Genomic DNA, 15,775 nt, shown 5'->3' on the forward strand with positions numbered 1-15,775 from the left:
GTTGAGAGATTTTATGCGGACCTACAATGCCTTTTAGACCACACCCCATCATCAGACGTCGTTTTTCTCATAGGAGACTGGAATGCTAAGGTCGGGAGTGAAGAAATATTCGGAATTACAGGCAAGTTCGGTCTTGGTGAGCCAAATGAAGCTGGGCAGAGGCTAGTAGAGTTCTGTCAAGAAAACAACCTGACCATAGCGAACACTCATTTTCAACAGCACAAGAGGCGCCTGTACACATGGATTTCACCGGACGGTCTGTACAGGAATCAGATCGATTATATTATTTGCCGGCAGAGATGGAGAAGCGCTATACAAGCAGTAAAAACAAGGCCTGGGGCCGATTGTGGCACCGATCATCAGCTTCTTGTTGCCAAAATTAAGCTTCGATTGAGGAAAGCGCAGAAAACTAGGCCTTTCAGGTATGATCTGGATCAGATTCCATTAGAATATGCTGTGGAAGTGAGGAATCGATTTCAAGAATTAGATCTAGAAGACAAAGAGCCCGAAGAGATGTGGACTGATGTTCGTGATATAATGCAAGAAGTTGCTACTAAGGTAGTTCCAAAGCAAAAGAAATGCAAAAAAGCAAACTGGTTATCTGAAGAGGCTTTGCAAATAGCTGAGGAAAGGAGGATGGCAAAAGGTATGGCGGAAAGAGAAAGATACAAGGTGCTCAATGCGGATTTTCAGAAAATAGCAAGGAGAGATAAGAATGCCTTCCTGAACATACAGTGTCAAGCAGTTGAGGACAACAGCCAATTAAGGAACACAAGAGCTCTGTATAAGACAATCAAAGATATCAAAGGAAGCTTCTGTGCTAAGCTGGGCGTGATAAAGGACAAACGAGGCAAGGACCTCACTGAAGCCTCAGAGATAAAGAAGAGGTGGCAGGAATACACAGAAGAACTGTACAAGAAGGACCCGGATGTGCAAACCCAACATAGGACGGTTGTGATTTCTGATCTCGAGCCGGGCATCCTGAAGAGTGAAGTTGAATGGGCCTTAGCCAGCCTTGCTAAGAACAAAGCTAGCGGAATTGATGGTATTCCAGCTGAGTTGCTTCAAAACCTCAACCACGACGCTGTTAACACACTGCATACATTATGTCAAAAGATTTGGATAACCCTGCAGTGGCCACAGGATTGGAGGAGGTCAGTTTACATCCCCATTCCAAAGAAAGGCAGTGTCAAAGATTGTTCCAACTACCGCACGATCGCGCTTATTTCGCATGCTAGCAAGGTGATGTTAAAAATCCTGCAAGGTAGGCTGCAGCAGTATGTGGATCGGGAGCTTCCGGACGTGCAAGCTGTGTTTCGCAAGGGCAGAGGAACTAGAGACCAAATTGCCAACCTTCGCTGGATCATGGAAAAAGCAAGAGAGTTCCAGAAACCCATTTACTTCTGCTTTATTGATTATGCGAAAGCGTTTGACTGCGTAGATCACAGCAGATTGTGGCAAGCTCTCCAAGAGATGGGAGTTCCAATTCACCTCATCTGTCTACTCAGGAACCTGTATGAAGGGCAAGAGGCCACAGTCAGAACTGGGCATGGTCTTACTGATTGGTTTCCGATTGAGAAAGGGGTGAGACAAGGCTGCATACTGTCGCCCTGCCTATTTAACCTATATGCAGAGTGCATCATGAGGAAGGCCGGTCTGGACGAGTCTTCAGCTGGAGTGAAGATTGCTGGAAAACGTATCAACAACCTTAGATATGCGGATGATACCACTTTAATGGCAGAAAGTGAAGTGGAACTCAAGAGACTTCTGATGCGCGTACAAGAAGAGAGTGAGAAGTTTGGGCTTAAACTGAACATTAAAAAGACGAAGATCATGGCGTCTTGCCCTATCATGTCCTGGAGCATCAATGGACAAGAAGTGGAAGCTGTGACAGATTTTCTATTCTTGGGCGCCAAGATTACCTTGGAAGGAGACTGCAGCCATGAAATTAGGAGACGCCTGCTTCTGGGTAAGAGAGCAATGGTTAGCCTTGACCGCCTAGTAAAGAGCAGAGACATTAGTCTACCAACCAAGATCCGTATAACCCGTGCTATGGTCTTTCCAGTTGTGATGTATGGATGCGAGAGTTGGACTGTGAAAAAGGCTGACCGCCGAAGAATTGACGCGTTTGAATTGTGGTGCTGGCGAAGACTCTTAAGAGTTCCTTGGACTGCCAGAAGATCAAATCAGTCGATATTGTCGACCATAAACCCTGACTGCTCATTGGAGGGTCAAATTCTAAAGTTAAAGCTCAGCTAGTTTGGTCATCTGATGAGAAGAGAGGAGTCGCTGGAGAAAGATTTGATGTTGGGAAAGGTTGAGGGTCGCCGGAGAAGGGGTAGGCAGCGAACGCGATGGTTAGATGGCATTCTCGAGGCATTGCAGATGAAGCTATGTGATGTTAAGAAGATAGTGAGAGACCGGAAAGCGTGGCGTGACATGGTCCATAGGGTCACGAAGAGTCGGACACGACTGAACGCCTGAACTGAACTGAACTGAACCGGTCAATTCGCATACTCGTTACCATCTCTCTGCTCACCCTTCGCTCTACGAGGGGCAGTTTTATTCAACAGCGGATGCCGTATCTGTAATTAGAAATGATTGCTGCCCGAGAAATTGAGCTTTGCAATGGCGTAGAGAAGGACTGTTTTGGTTTCTGGTTGTTACATAATGACAAAAAAATCACTTTCTACCGATAAGTAGTGCACGCGCGTGTCGAGAGACCTCCTTAGTAGGATGTAATTCTCTTTTTTACTCGGGGTAACTCAGTTAAGAGTTGGAAGTCGGGTGTTTGGCAACATTTATTCACATACACAGAAAAGAAAATCATTTGCAAGATGGAAGCTTAATGTTCTTGTAGCCATCATCAAGAATAATAAATATCTCGCTTTATGTATCTTCGTTTTCCTTACTATTTTTGGGCGCCTCAAAGATTCTGCTTTAGCGTGACAGTGGTAAGATTTTCCAAGAAACCGGGCTCTGATAGGACTATACTTGCCAGGGGTTGAAATGATCTGTGACGTCACACTTTTCACCTTTAACGGCAAAGGTAGAGCTCAACCTTCACATATGTAAATAAAATTATTGCAATATAAAGAAGATTGGTTAATTAGTGTGCACTGGTGATCACACTTGGTTCCTTTCTGTCGCGAAGCAAGAGCTTTAGGGAGAGAGAGGAAAGCTGGCAAAGCAACAGATGCCCCTTGTCATGAGGAGCTCACGAGACAGTTGCGCTAAGTTATGCTTGTAACGGTGAACCATGATTGTGCAGAAGTAAAAGTTGAACTGCTCGTGGATGGCATATGTTGACAATGAACATGAGTGGAGACGCTGAAGAAGCGTATCATGAGTGCACTGACCAGGATCAGTACACATGTGAAGAGGACCTTGCTTGACAACAAAGTCGGCCGACAAATGATTACTGGGGGTTTTACGCAGAGGGATGTCCGCCTTCTTTTTCGTTCAGATGTAATTGTATGCACCAATACGTTCTCGAACATTTTAATAATGTACGTTTTAAGGAAACGCAGACGAAATATAAAGAGTTTCCTGCATTTTATTGATCATTGTTATTGCTTTATTCAGTTTCTATACTAATGAAATAAAGCGAGACATGAGACCAAATAAAAATAACAGGAGCTCGCACAACTCGCAAGGTGCAGCATTGCTGATCTAGACCGGCGTATGATAAGATGTCTACTTGAAATGTCATCAGTGAAAAGTAATTGCTTTCTTAACCGACATTCTGCCTGGGAAGTCGCTGCCACTTGCAACTGCTGCATAAACGCAGCGATTCCTCAGGACTGAAATGACAAGAACCACGCACTTATTTGAGGAATTTCACTGTCATCAGCTCCTGCATGCAGCGCAAGAGTCTGTAATCGTGACTCACCTCTCATTAGCCATTTAACTGAAATATAATTCAACTAGCCACAACTACCAAGTTGCGATATGTTTTGCTTTATTTTACATGCAGTGCAACTTCATGGTTGGCGTGGGACCTGGTATTTAGATATACACGCAAAAAAGTAAAAACAAAAAAGGTCAAACATCATACGCACATAATCAAAGGCACGGGATATAGAATAAAATTAAGAAATAAGATCAAAAGTGGTTACGAAGCAAAATCTATTTAAAGAAGATTCTTTTTCAGTTAGTGTTAAAGGGTTTGCTATGTACAGCCAGGAGCTTTCAACGTTCGCTAACGGCACAGACTAAGGGAATTCTTTCTCATCCCATCCTGAGTTGGCAGTTCCTGCCTTGTCACGTGGTCCCGTGACGTCACCCAACTCAGTGACCAATGACTGCAAGGTCATGCCACCTACCAACCTACCTCTGACTGAGCCGTGTTCATTGTTGTTTTTGGTCTCTCGCAACGCCTACTCCGACAGAACGGACGCAGGATTTTTTGGAGAACGGTGCCTTTAACGCTATCGCGTTAATAGAGACATTTAGTTTACTGTGGCCGCTAACCGCGATTATCTACCGCTACTGCGCGCCGCCAGTATTGCATGTGCTGATTGGTCCCTGCGTGTGGAGTCCGCCGGCATTTGGCGGGAACGTGACGCCATACCCCATCATCAGGGTGATCTGCGCATACGCAGATCACCCTGATGAGCCGGTAGCAGTACGCACCCGGTAGCAGTAGGCGGTGGCGGTCAGCGACAGCGCCAAACTAAATGTCTCTAATGTCGGCACCACAGAGAGGTGTGTTTGGCATCAACGCTTTTGTGGCTTGTCTCTGCAAAGCCATGTGGAGCGAACATCTATAACTAGAGGCGTGCCTGCTTACAGGAATAGAAAAAAAAAAAGGCTGAAGAGGAGAGGCCCCCATGAGAGGGCTGATGAATGTATCAGCGGGTACATGGGCGACCAGAATTCAGGAGGACTCTTTCTTAGCGCAAAAGGCATTTGATCAGAAAGCAGGACAAAAAAATTAAGATCGACACAAGCACACCTTAGAGGCTTGGTGGTGCTTAAAGGGGTTTGATTGATTAATCAAACCCCTTTAAGACAAGAAGGATTGATTAATTTTGTTGTGGAATGCGCCTTTAACACGCCATTTTTCAGTACTGATGGCTGGCTTATAATATTTCACAACATTAAGGTAGCCTTATACCGGGGCTCAACACCAAATCTAGACAATTACCCGACGTTTGACACATCCTCTGAATCAGGTGGAAAGATTTCTAGGAAATATCTTGAATTCCAAAATTAGGCGGCATAAATGGCGCAGGTTTAGGGCAGACTTCTGACCTTCAGCTCATGCTTTATAAACATGAGAGAAATGACTCCTCCCTGAATATTCTGGGGACTTTTTGGGAGCATAATATCACTGGTATTAAATTTTTCTGAAAGAGACACAGAGAGCACAGGCAGACATGCTTATCGAACCAATATGATTTTATTGAATCAGGAAACTGAAAATTGCTGTTCAGAAAGTGGGGCAAGAACTCATCTTTCAGGACAGGAAATTGAATTCAGAATAATGTGTCATCCAGAACCTAACAGAGCAACAAAGGCATCTATAAAGCTATTCTTGGTTTATGTGGACACTTCTTTAATTAAAAAAGTCCTATAAATTTGTTTCGAATGTGCTCGGAGCCATAGTAGCAAAAAGTGTGACTCGGATGATATTAAAATGAATTCAGTATTACACTACCTCTGGCTTTTCTGCAATATCAGGCTGCTCGAAAATGACGCCTGCTGCGTTATGTCTGGGTCAGCAAGCGGCCACATTTGCGCTGCAATGCCCACGAAAGAGAAAGATGTCGTTTTGGTATAACAAAAACAAAATATTCGGGCCGCATGCCAGGCGTAGAACATATGAGCTAACGCAACAGATATATTCCGGCGAATACGCCTCAATATCTTCCCACGGAAGAAAGGAGGTTAGGACGACAGCTTACGCGAACGCCATAAAAATTGCTGTGCAGCAATATTAAGAAAATCTAGTGATGGAAGAAACGTTGCAGCAATGCGTAGCCATGGTCCAATACGTTGAGATGACATGCATATTGAAGCTTATGTCAAATAGCAAAGAAAAGTAGTTAACGTATTATTCTTTTTCTTTTTCCTTCCTCATTCGATGTGTGTGCAGAATTAATACAATCAAAATGTTTTTTGTGTATCACGAGAAAAAAATACACATAGCTTAACTCGGTTAATTATGGAATAATGTGCAGCAGCAGGATGTTTTGCCAGGATTGTACTTGCTGTGTCTCAATTATTAAACGCTATTTTGCTGTGTTAATTAGACGGCCACACTTCAGGGTAGCACATTGCATGTGCTTCAGAGAAACGGTCGTCTAAATATAATGCTTTTATTGGCGATGGCGTTGTATGCGAATCACACATTGTAACATAGGCAAACACAATTTTGCGGTCAGCGAAGCTAGCCAACCGGAGCTGAATGTGTTTCTGAATGAGTAATTGGTCGCCAGGAAAGGAAAGGTGCGGTATCTGTAACATTTTCTGTGGACACCTCAAATTGACTTCAGACGTCGAAATTACTTCGTGTCCCTCCACTGCTGCGCCTGTTTCTCTCTTTACACTTTCCTCCCTTCTTCTACGGCGCGGTTCAGGTGTCTTCAGATATCGGGCTTTTGGTAGAATGCGGGTACTAGGGCTGCTGCACTAAAAGGAAAGCATTCGGCGCATCAAGGACACACAAGTCCAACCAGACCGGCACAGCGCATATGTCAGGTTTGGAAATCCAAGCTCACAGATATGCTCATGTTTCTGATTTAAGGGACATCAAGAAGCAATGTAGCCATGTAATAAGGTGATTTCTAATTAAACATAAATAATAATACTTGTCACAGGTGCTAAATTAACAATTTTTGAAGAATATGTCGATATTATATTTATTACTAATTAATATGGGACGCATTTCTTAGAAGAGTGGCGCGGAAAGGAACTGTTAACAAAACGTGTCAGCAGAGCGTGACCGCAAGAACTCTGAATGGATAAAAAAAAAAAATACCGTGACTGGGTTTTGAACCAGAGCCCGCACCAGCTTCACAGGCCGAGCCACGATCACTCTGACAGATCTTGTGTAAATATTGCTTATTGAGTACTGTAAACTAAGAGCGAAGCGGCCGATCACACCTCGTACACAACTGCAATACACTCTGGCGCTGTGCAGTAAACATCTTCATCAAGCGCCAACTGCAACACACGGTCACACCGAGCAGTGAACATTGCCGCGTCATTAACTTCCATATGCGCCGCTCCTTCGTTTATGCTAGTTAAATGCGCCGTGCGCATGCGCTATCTGGGCAAGTGCGGGTGATGTCCGCGAGTGTAGTATTGGGTGAATCGACCAGGTGGCGTCATAGAACACGCGATGTTTTCGTATTTGCCCATGTAAGCTACTTATCTGCAACCCTGTAATTTTTGTTTATAAGATATTTGACTACAGCACTGAAGATCTATGTACAACTTCTACATTCTTCTTCTCTATACATTGTTCTCTATCTCTGTTCTGTACAGCGCGCTATCTTTAAATTCTTATATTAAGATGCAGGTGCAACCACAAAACCTAAAATATAGCAGTGCTCAGAACTGCTTGAGATTGCGTTATGAGGTAGGAGGGGGGGGGGGGGGGGGGGGGGTTAGTAAGTGTAAAAGGAAATATAGCGGAGAGTGCATTCCTGCGTAAACACGTTTGCCAAAAATGTTAAGTATGAGGCTGACAGTAACGCCTCATCCAATGGTCAAGAACATCAGGCACGCAAAGCCTCTCTTTAATGATGTCGAGTGAATATTTATTTGACCATAATGAAACCTTTGTAATGCATAGCTTCGAATATACGCAAAAAGTATATTCTATGGCCAAAGCCAATGCATAATCGTAAAAGTAAAAATAGCGACATTATTTTATTACCTTGCGCTACTCTGTTCGAAGGGCACTAAAATGCTGCTTAAAAACTATGTTCATTATGTCTATCTAGTCGATTCGCATTTGGACATTCTCGATATTTATATATCCTGCCTGTGGCATGCGTGGCGTACTCAGTTGGGGACCGGCTGGGGATCGCTTAAGAGAAAAATGTGCGCTCGGGGCCACCGGAGGGCATTAGCAACATTGACGTATGGAGTATATCATGTCGGGATCGCGAAAGCAACTGATAATAGTACAAATCGTGAACTGCATGTCTCACCGCAAGCAATGGCGAAAAATGCGATGGCAAGTTAGAGCTGGCGACGGCAGCTCAACGAACCCCACCACCCGTTGGCAATGTTTGTTCTAAGAATCATTCGCACTTCAACAGAGGTCGTTCTGCTAACCACGCTATGCAGCATTATTACATCGGCATGTTATTTAGGTCTGCGGCAATGATTTGTTGCATTGACAGTCAGTCAGGTAATGCTTCTGGTCGGCCTATCAATCAAAATATTTCTTCAGTTACTTCAAGTGTTGCATAAAGGTTTATTTTTAACTTTCTATCGATCTTTTTAAAACCTGCAAATGTACTGTGGTGTTTCTGCGCAGGTGGGGTGTACAGCTAGGCGAGCATTATAAGCATAATGCAGGTTAATGGTTACAAAATCGGCTAAACTGAAATACCTAATCAACTTGTTTACTTTTTTTTTTCATGGGAACGTTTTCTGTTAGGAAATTAAAGGCGGTAAAAATCAAGATGGGTCCTCGTAGTCAAATTTCACCATCGCAATGGAGTTCAAAGTATCGGATGCCAGAAACGCAGATTTGAAAGGTCGTTGGTTTGACTTTCCCTTAATGCATCTTTACAATATAGCGTAGCTCGCATTTATTATGCATCAAATAAGCACGCTGTATGTGTATATACATTCCAGAGGAAATTCATATCTAATTTCGCCGGCCATAGTCCACAGCAACGTCACCCGATACGTCTCAAACCTAGAAAATTCAACCCAAAGAATTTTCAACTGCACACCTTTGGCGTTCACTATTTCAAGCTGTATTGCCGAAGAGGAAACAACAATTGGGCACCTTCGATGTTTGCGGCGTTCAGTTTTGATTTATATTGCCCCTTGAATAAAACCAGTGAAGTCGATTAGTTATTTTTTGTTAAATGCTCGTGAGATCATTATGCTGTTCTCCAGACATAATGTCCGCCATCTGTGCAATCCGCCTGCACTGACCTATTTATGAAAACTCCTCTAGCCAGGTTTTGAGCAGATTTGATCATAATATAATCATGGGGCTTATTTACGTACTATCATAAGGTATGCAATGTATAAATATAGAGAAGATTGGGAAGATTTGTACATACAAGGCCTGTATATTTTTACGGACGGGGAAGAAAAAGCGGGCAACGGAGTGGGGAGCTCTCGCACTTTAGGCCCGCGGACATCCATTAAAATAATGTCATTGCCATTTGTCATGGTCTTCCTTCACTGGCTTCTCACCCGGTAACATTTTGTTGGAGGTGCGGGGTACGTTCATGCCATCCTGGTCTAGGAGCTTCGGGATCCTGTGTCTGCTTTCGTCATCGGCAGTGGGTTCGTAGTATGAATCGTTTGGCTCTGGCCCTGCCTGCCAGACCCGACACAACCCGACACCGCGATTCTGTCTTGCCTTGTTTCCGCCTCGACCACGGGGCATGATGAGAGACAAGCGATCCGATCCAGAGGGCCCACCGGAGGAACCGACCCGAGACGCCAGTACAAATGAGCACATCACCCCTGCCCATGCCGTTTCATGCGCTCCTAGGTTCGGCTGCTGTATTTTCGCGGCGCGTGATACAAAAGCTTTCTGAGCCAAGTTTCATACGGTTTTCGTACATTACCTGCGTTTTCTCTTCCAACAAGTATGACCTCTAGGAATGATATAAAAAGCGCTACTAAACAGTTTTAGAGGCTGATGTCCTGCGCTCTAAACTTTTGACAAAGAATGTGCAAACATGTCTCCGAATTCTATATTTCTATACACGCTTTTATTATAAACCAAGATATCGCATTTCCATAAGTAAGGCTTTCTGACCAAATATACGCAGACACAGCACACAGGGAGTGCCAGCAACATTCCATATCTGATGAAGAGGCTTCCTGTTCACATTCTGCAAGGAATGGCAGATGCACTTTCTATCAGCGGCAGCACATGTTTCTGAGCACTTTAGTATTATTTGTCAAACCACATGCACCACGCTAAGGAGAGCGGCCAGAGACATTGTGTACACGCGTCTTTGACACGTAGATGATGGCTGTCACGTATGAGATGCTACAACAGTTACAATTTGAGAGCAGACAAAAAACTAAACTACGACAACTTTGAAGACGGCTTTACGCTAATTTGTGCATATTGCGCTGGTTGTTATGTGCGTATACAACTTGAACTTTATTTGGTATTGAGCGAAAGCTTTCACTTTTTTCGCCGTGACTTTTCACACTAGTGAACTACATATTTTTTCACTAACGTTAAGCAATCTACTATCGATAGATGTGCGAGTTATGTGTACAGCGCCCTTGACGACGTTGCAGCTGTACTGCATCAATTTCCGGTGCAGTCGAGAAGAAAGCGCGATAGGCGGCCTCAGATGTTGCTTAATCATATGCTTTCATGTGCACAATGGTTGCACATACGCTTGACTTATTCTTAGAGCGATTTGTCAGGCGCTCTCATTGTTTGGTTCAAATTGCGTTGCTAAGCTCCCTTTCCTCCCTCGCAGCCTTCCTGCCCTGGCACTCTTGAGGAACTATACCAATGATGACCGTGAAGAGCACTCCTGCATTCATAACAGTTAACAAATGACGCAGAGCGAGATAATTCCCATACCGTATGCTCCATTCTGCTGTATGAGCCATTGACCTCGAAAGAAAAAAAAATCACAGCAGAATTGCTTAAGACTGCCTGCGTGTGCAAATGTGAAAGTTGGCTTCCGTGATGCGCGGCTGCGCGTCCCGCGAGCTACTTAACTTGCACGCAGCACTAATGACCAGGTGTTAGCAGATAATTCCAAAATAAATAAGACAAAGGAGGACGAAAGGACGGTGATGGAAATGCGAAGCAGACACGTGTAGATTTACGTGGGGATAAAAAGGAAAAAAAAAGGGAAGGTGTGTATGCCAAAATAAAAGTTGCAACTCGAGGGTAGATGAGATGAAGGAAGGTGAATGTTAAAGTAGAATGTATAATACGCAGAGAGGAACGCTAAAAGTTTAAGTGTTCTGTTTTCGATGAGTGTGTGGGTGTGGGGGGGGGGGGGGGGTCGCAAACGAAAACTCTAACGCGACATCGGCGAAAAATCATGCCGTAGTTAATGCAGGTGGTGGGAGGTAATATGACCGGGCTCGCTTGATCGTCGTGTTGTGTGGCGTCAGGCGACCCCATCACATACCTGATTTGGCTTGAGCCGCTAAAACCGGCTTCGCCGTTGAGGTGGTAGGATGAGATTGGAACGCAGCCTTCAAATAATCTTTAATGCAGAGTTAGCCACATTGCCCCTAAGCCACGCAGGTACGTTTGTACACGGCGTTGCTAAGCGGTGCTTTACTACGTCGAGTAGCATTTCTTGTGAAGGTATGCTAATGAGTATCTGTGGGACAACTGAGGTCGACCCACGGAAAATTATACTGATTAAACAAGTAAGAAACTACTTGTCGGCGAATGAGGACCTGCAGTTAGAGCAAGCAAACGGGAGCTCGTCACAGCCTTGTATTGCGTATCCTAAGCGTAATATAAAACACTTTACGATATGTATGAAAGTATGAAAAACAACGTTCAACGAAAAAACAACATACAGATAATAAGTCACATTGAAAGATGGTGCTTGAAATACTTCTTATGTATTAAGAAAAAATACCTTTAAATTCATACGAAACGTTTCGATAAACTTTGGGGACTTCCCTTTTCTACTCTTCCGCTTGAAAAGCCCCGTACCGGTTGTATACCTAACCAATGAAACGACGCACGGAGACAAACTCAGGAAAAGAAGAGAAATAGAGAGAGCGCATGTCTATTCCTCTTCTTTTCATGCGTTTGTCTCTTTGCGCCATTTCATTGGTTAGTATGAACCAACTGGCCCTTCAACAAATACTTCTGCAATGGTTGATTAAAGCGGGCTGGAAGATGAGGAAGGAAATAGAATGAGCAAGCCCCTATATTAGTTCCATCTATGGCTCTATTCGGCAGTAAACGTCTCTTGCCGGTCCTTGAATCCCGCAGTGATGCGTATCCCGACGTCTTCCTACCATCTTAAATAATGGTTATGCAAGAGAAAAGTCTATCTTTCAAAGACCTGTTGCAGTTAACACTTTTCACCAAATGTCATTCGCTTTTATCTGCATATTTATTCACCTTCCTGTCTTGAACAGTAATCCTCAAGAATAAAGAGCACGGAATAAGGGAAACAAAAATCAGCCAAATGTGTACAAACAAGAGATCCCGAATCACTTGAAAAATACTCTCAAATGTGCGATAGATCGGACAGAACGTATTCGAATCTAGTCGCGTCCCTCTACAAAAACAAATAACAAAATTAGAGCAGCCACCCAACAAAGCAAGCAGCGCGTACATCGTAAATGTCTAAATTGCGTTTCTGCAATTATTTGATATTTTGGAACACTGAATCGAATATCCCCCTAATCGATCCTTTTTACAGACCTTACATGGTGGTTGAAATTTATTCCAATATATTTGAATATGTTCTTGTGTGTTCGGGTGGTGGCTGAACTACTTACTGGCATGAACGATTGCGTATGTATAGTTCTCCGTTGTTAGAAAAGTGACACTTTCTCCGGCGCCCCACAGCACGCTGACACCACGCGCTTGTGCGGAATAGAACACCAGCTCCGGGAGGCGGGCCATTTAAGTAGAGGCACTCATAATGCTCAAGATACACACATGTAGATTCCAAAATTGTATGACGCGGCAATGCGCGTTCAGGTGTAGCAAATTGTACCGCAGAGCCAGTCTCGAAGGCCAGGCTCAAACCCTTCGATTTATATACTGAGACGACGAATCAGACTCTTCGTTATTATCATCAGCGGCACAGCTTAATTTCGCAGTGAATATAACATAGATAGATAGATGGATTTATTGATAGGAAAAGGCAGAGAGGTTGGCCCGAATAATTCAAATCTGGCCTGCTACTCTGCACTGGGGAAGGGGAAGGAGAGAAGAAAGAAGGTCATGATGGGTGACGATGTGGGAGAAGGCATATGAAATATATATACAGACACAGCAGCTTGCTTTACAAACGTGAATCAAGTCCACTGGCGCTCAAATAACGGCAAAGAGCGCGCACTGCCTGGATGCCCTTCCCCTTGTCCTGCCAAGCGCCCAGCAGCAGTTCCTCCGACAGAGGCCTCTTGTCTAAACGCTTCAAGGAAGCAGCTAGCACATTTCTTTCGTTCGCATACTCTGGGCACACCAATAATACATGGTCCACAGTCTCTGGGATGCCACAAGTTAAACATTCCGGTGAGTCCATCTGTCCAATTAAATGTAAGTACTTGCGCGTGAAAGCCACGTTTAAACGAAGTCGATGTATCAAGCATGCCTGATGACGCGGAATATCACGCGGAACAGTAAATTTAAATGTTCGATCAAGCTTTCTTAGACGCATGTGTCGGGCGTCTGGTTGAGCCCAGTAAGTCGCTGTAGCAATATTCATACAACTCTTTAGAAGACACGTCGTATCCGCTCTTGAAAAAGGCACAGCTGTTTGGAAGCCATTGATGAGAGCGCTTTTCGCTTCAACATCGGCCTGCTCATTCCCATGGAGGCTGCAGTGAGCAGGAATCCATTGAAACATTATCATGTGGCCTTGCAGCTGGGCAGATGTGATGAGCTCCGTAATGTTTAGTGCCAGGGACTGATAGGCAGTGTGGCGTAAGAAGTTTTCCAAAATTTGTAATGCAGTCTTCGAGTCCGTGAATATACACCATTTTTGAGGTGGTTCCCCACATATATAGCGAATAGATTTCCGAATGGCTACAAGTTCGGCAGCGGTTGATGTAGAGTTATGTCCCAAAAGGAAATGCAGAGTCGTTTTCTGAGCTGGTATGACCACAGCTGCAGCGGATGCCTGTGCTGACACAGATCCATCGGTGTATACGTGAATATAACTGGGATATTCTGACCAGATGTGTGCCAGAGTAAGTTGTTTGAGTCCACTAATTGGTACCATAGATTTTTTTAGTATTCCGGGAACACGAAGGTGCACCAAAGGTTTATCCATCGTCCATGGTGGTTGGGTGGGACGATATGGGAGGGCATATCCTGTCGGTACTTGCAACTGATGGCAGCGGAGTGCAGTTGTAAAACTGCAGTCCGGCCTCTCATCCAGAATCTTGCTGAGTGGGTGAAAACGGTGTCTTGTAAGTGCTCGTAAATATACACGAAGTGGTTCGTGTGACAAGTATATGGACATTGGGCGAGCGTGTGCCTCTTCAATTGTGCCTTTGTTAGAGGTGCATCTGGGCAGTCCAAGACATATTTTCAGTGCCTGCGCTTGCACGCTCTCTAAAGTCCGCAAGCAGGAAATGCTCATACTAGAAAGTACTGGGAGACTGTACCGGATGTAGCCAACAAACAGAGCCTCGTAAAGCCGTATTAAGGAGCGCTCAGTTGGACCCCATTTGATGCCAGCTATGTAACGAAGTACATGGCAAAAATTAATTAGCCTCTTCTTCACCATAGCAATATGTTTCGACCAAGATAGTCGGTGGTCAATAATTACTCCCAGGAATCTGTGCCTGGAGACGTTTGGTATTACGACTCCATGAAGGGTAATCGGGTAGCGGCTGACACATTTTCCCGTAAACGCTATCACTGCACACTTTTCTGCCGCTAAAAATAAACCTTGACGCCGTAAGTACATCGATGTTGATGACACAGCTCGTTGCAGTCTCGCACGTAGTTGTGGGCGCGTCGAACCAGAGGCCCAGATGCAGATGTCGTCAGCATATGCACTGATGTGGATGTTAGTTGGCAGTTCACTCACCAGGCCAATTAGCGCAACGTTAAATAAAGTTGGGCTGAGAACTCCTCCCTGTGGAACTCCACGACCGACCTGAAAGTGGGTAGTATCTCCTTCAGGCGTAGTCATGTAAACAGAGCGGCCGCTGAGATAGCTTACAATCCACAAGTACAGTCGGCCACCAACTCCCACGTCGTCAAGTCCATCAAGAATAGCTTCATGGAGGACGTTGTCGTAAGCTCCCTTTATATCTAAAAATGCAGCAGCTACTAGTCGACGGTGACGCTTTTCGTGTTCTACTGTCGCCACAAGGTCGATGACGCTGTCAATGGAAGAGCGTCCGCGGCGAAATCCAGTCATCATATTCGGATAAAGATCATTACTCTCTAGATACCACTCAAGTCTTGCCAGCACCATGCGCTCCATAACTTTTCCAACACAGCTTGCTAGGGCAACTGGCCGGTATGAGGTAAGTTCGAGAGGAGGCTTTCCAGGCTTCAAAAGAGCAACCAGGCGGCTAATTTTCCAGTGTTCAGGAACAGTACTAGAAGCCCATATATCATTGAAGTAATTAAGTAGTGCAGTTCTACCATCCTTGCCTAGGTTCGATAAGGTTGAATATGTAATCCCGTCAGGACCAGGTGCAGATGAATGCCGACAAGAAGCAAGAGCGGCGTCTAATTCAGCTATTGTAAAGGGCACGTCGTATTGATCATTCGGCGAAGGTGGTGCAAAAACCTCTGAAATTGGTAACTGTGCCTGGTTTGTGCCCACAACCATTTTACAAAAATCTTCAGCTACGTCAACTTCATTGCGGCGTTGGTAAAGGGCCAGGGCACGAAAAGGGTGCCTTTCTTGCGGAGGTG

The sequence above is a fragment of the Amblyomma maculatum genome, chromosome 3 (assembly GCF_055883805.1).
Source record: "Amblyomma maculatum isolate TAMU_Amacu chromosome 3, ASM5588380v1, whole genome shotgun sequence".
NCBI classification, from domain to species: domain Eukaryota; kingdom Metazoa; phylum Arthropoda; class Arachnida; order Ixodida; family Ixodidae; genus Amblyomma; species Amblyomma maculatum.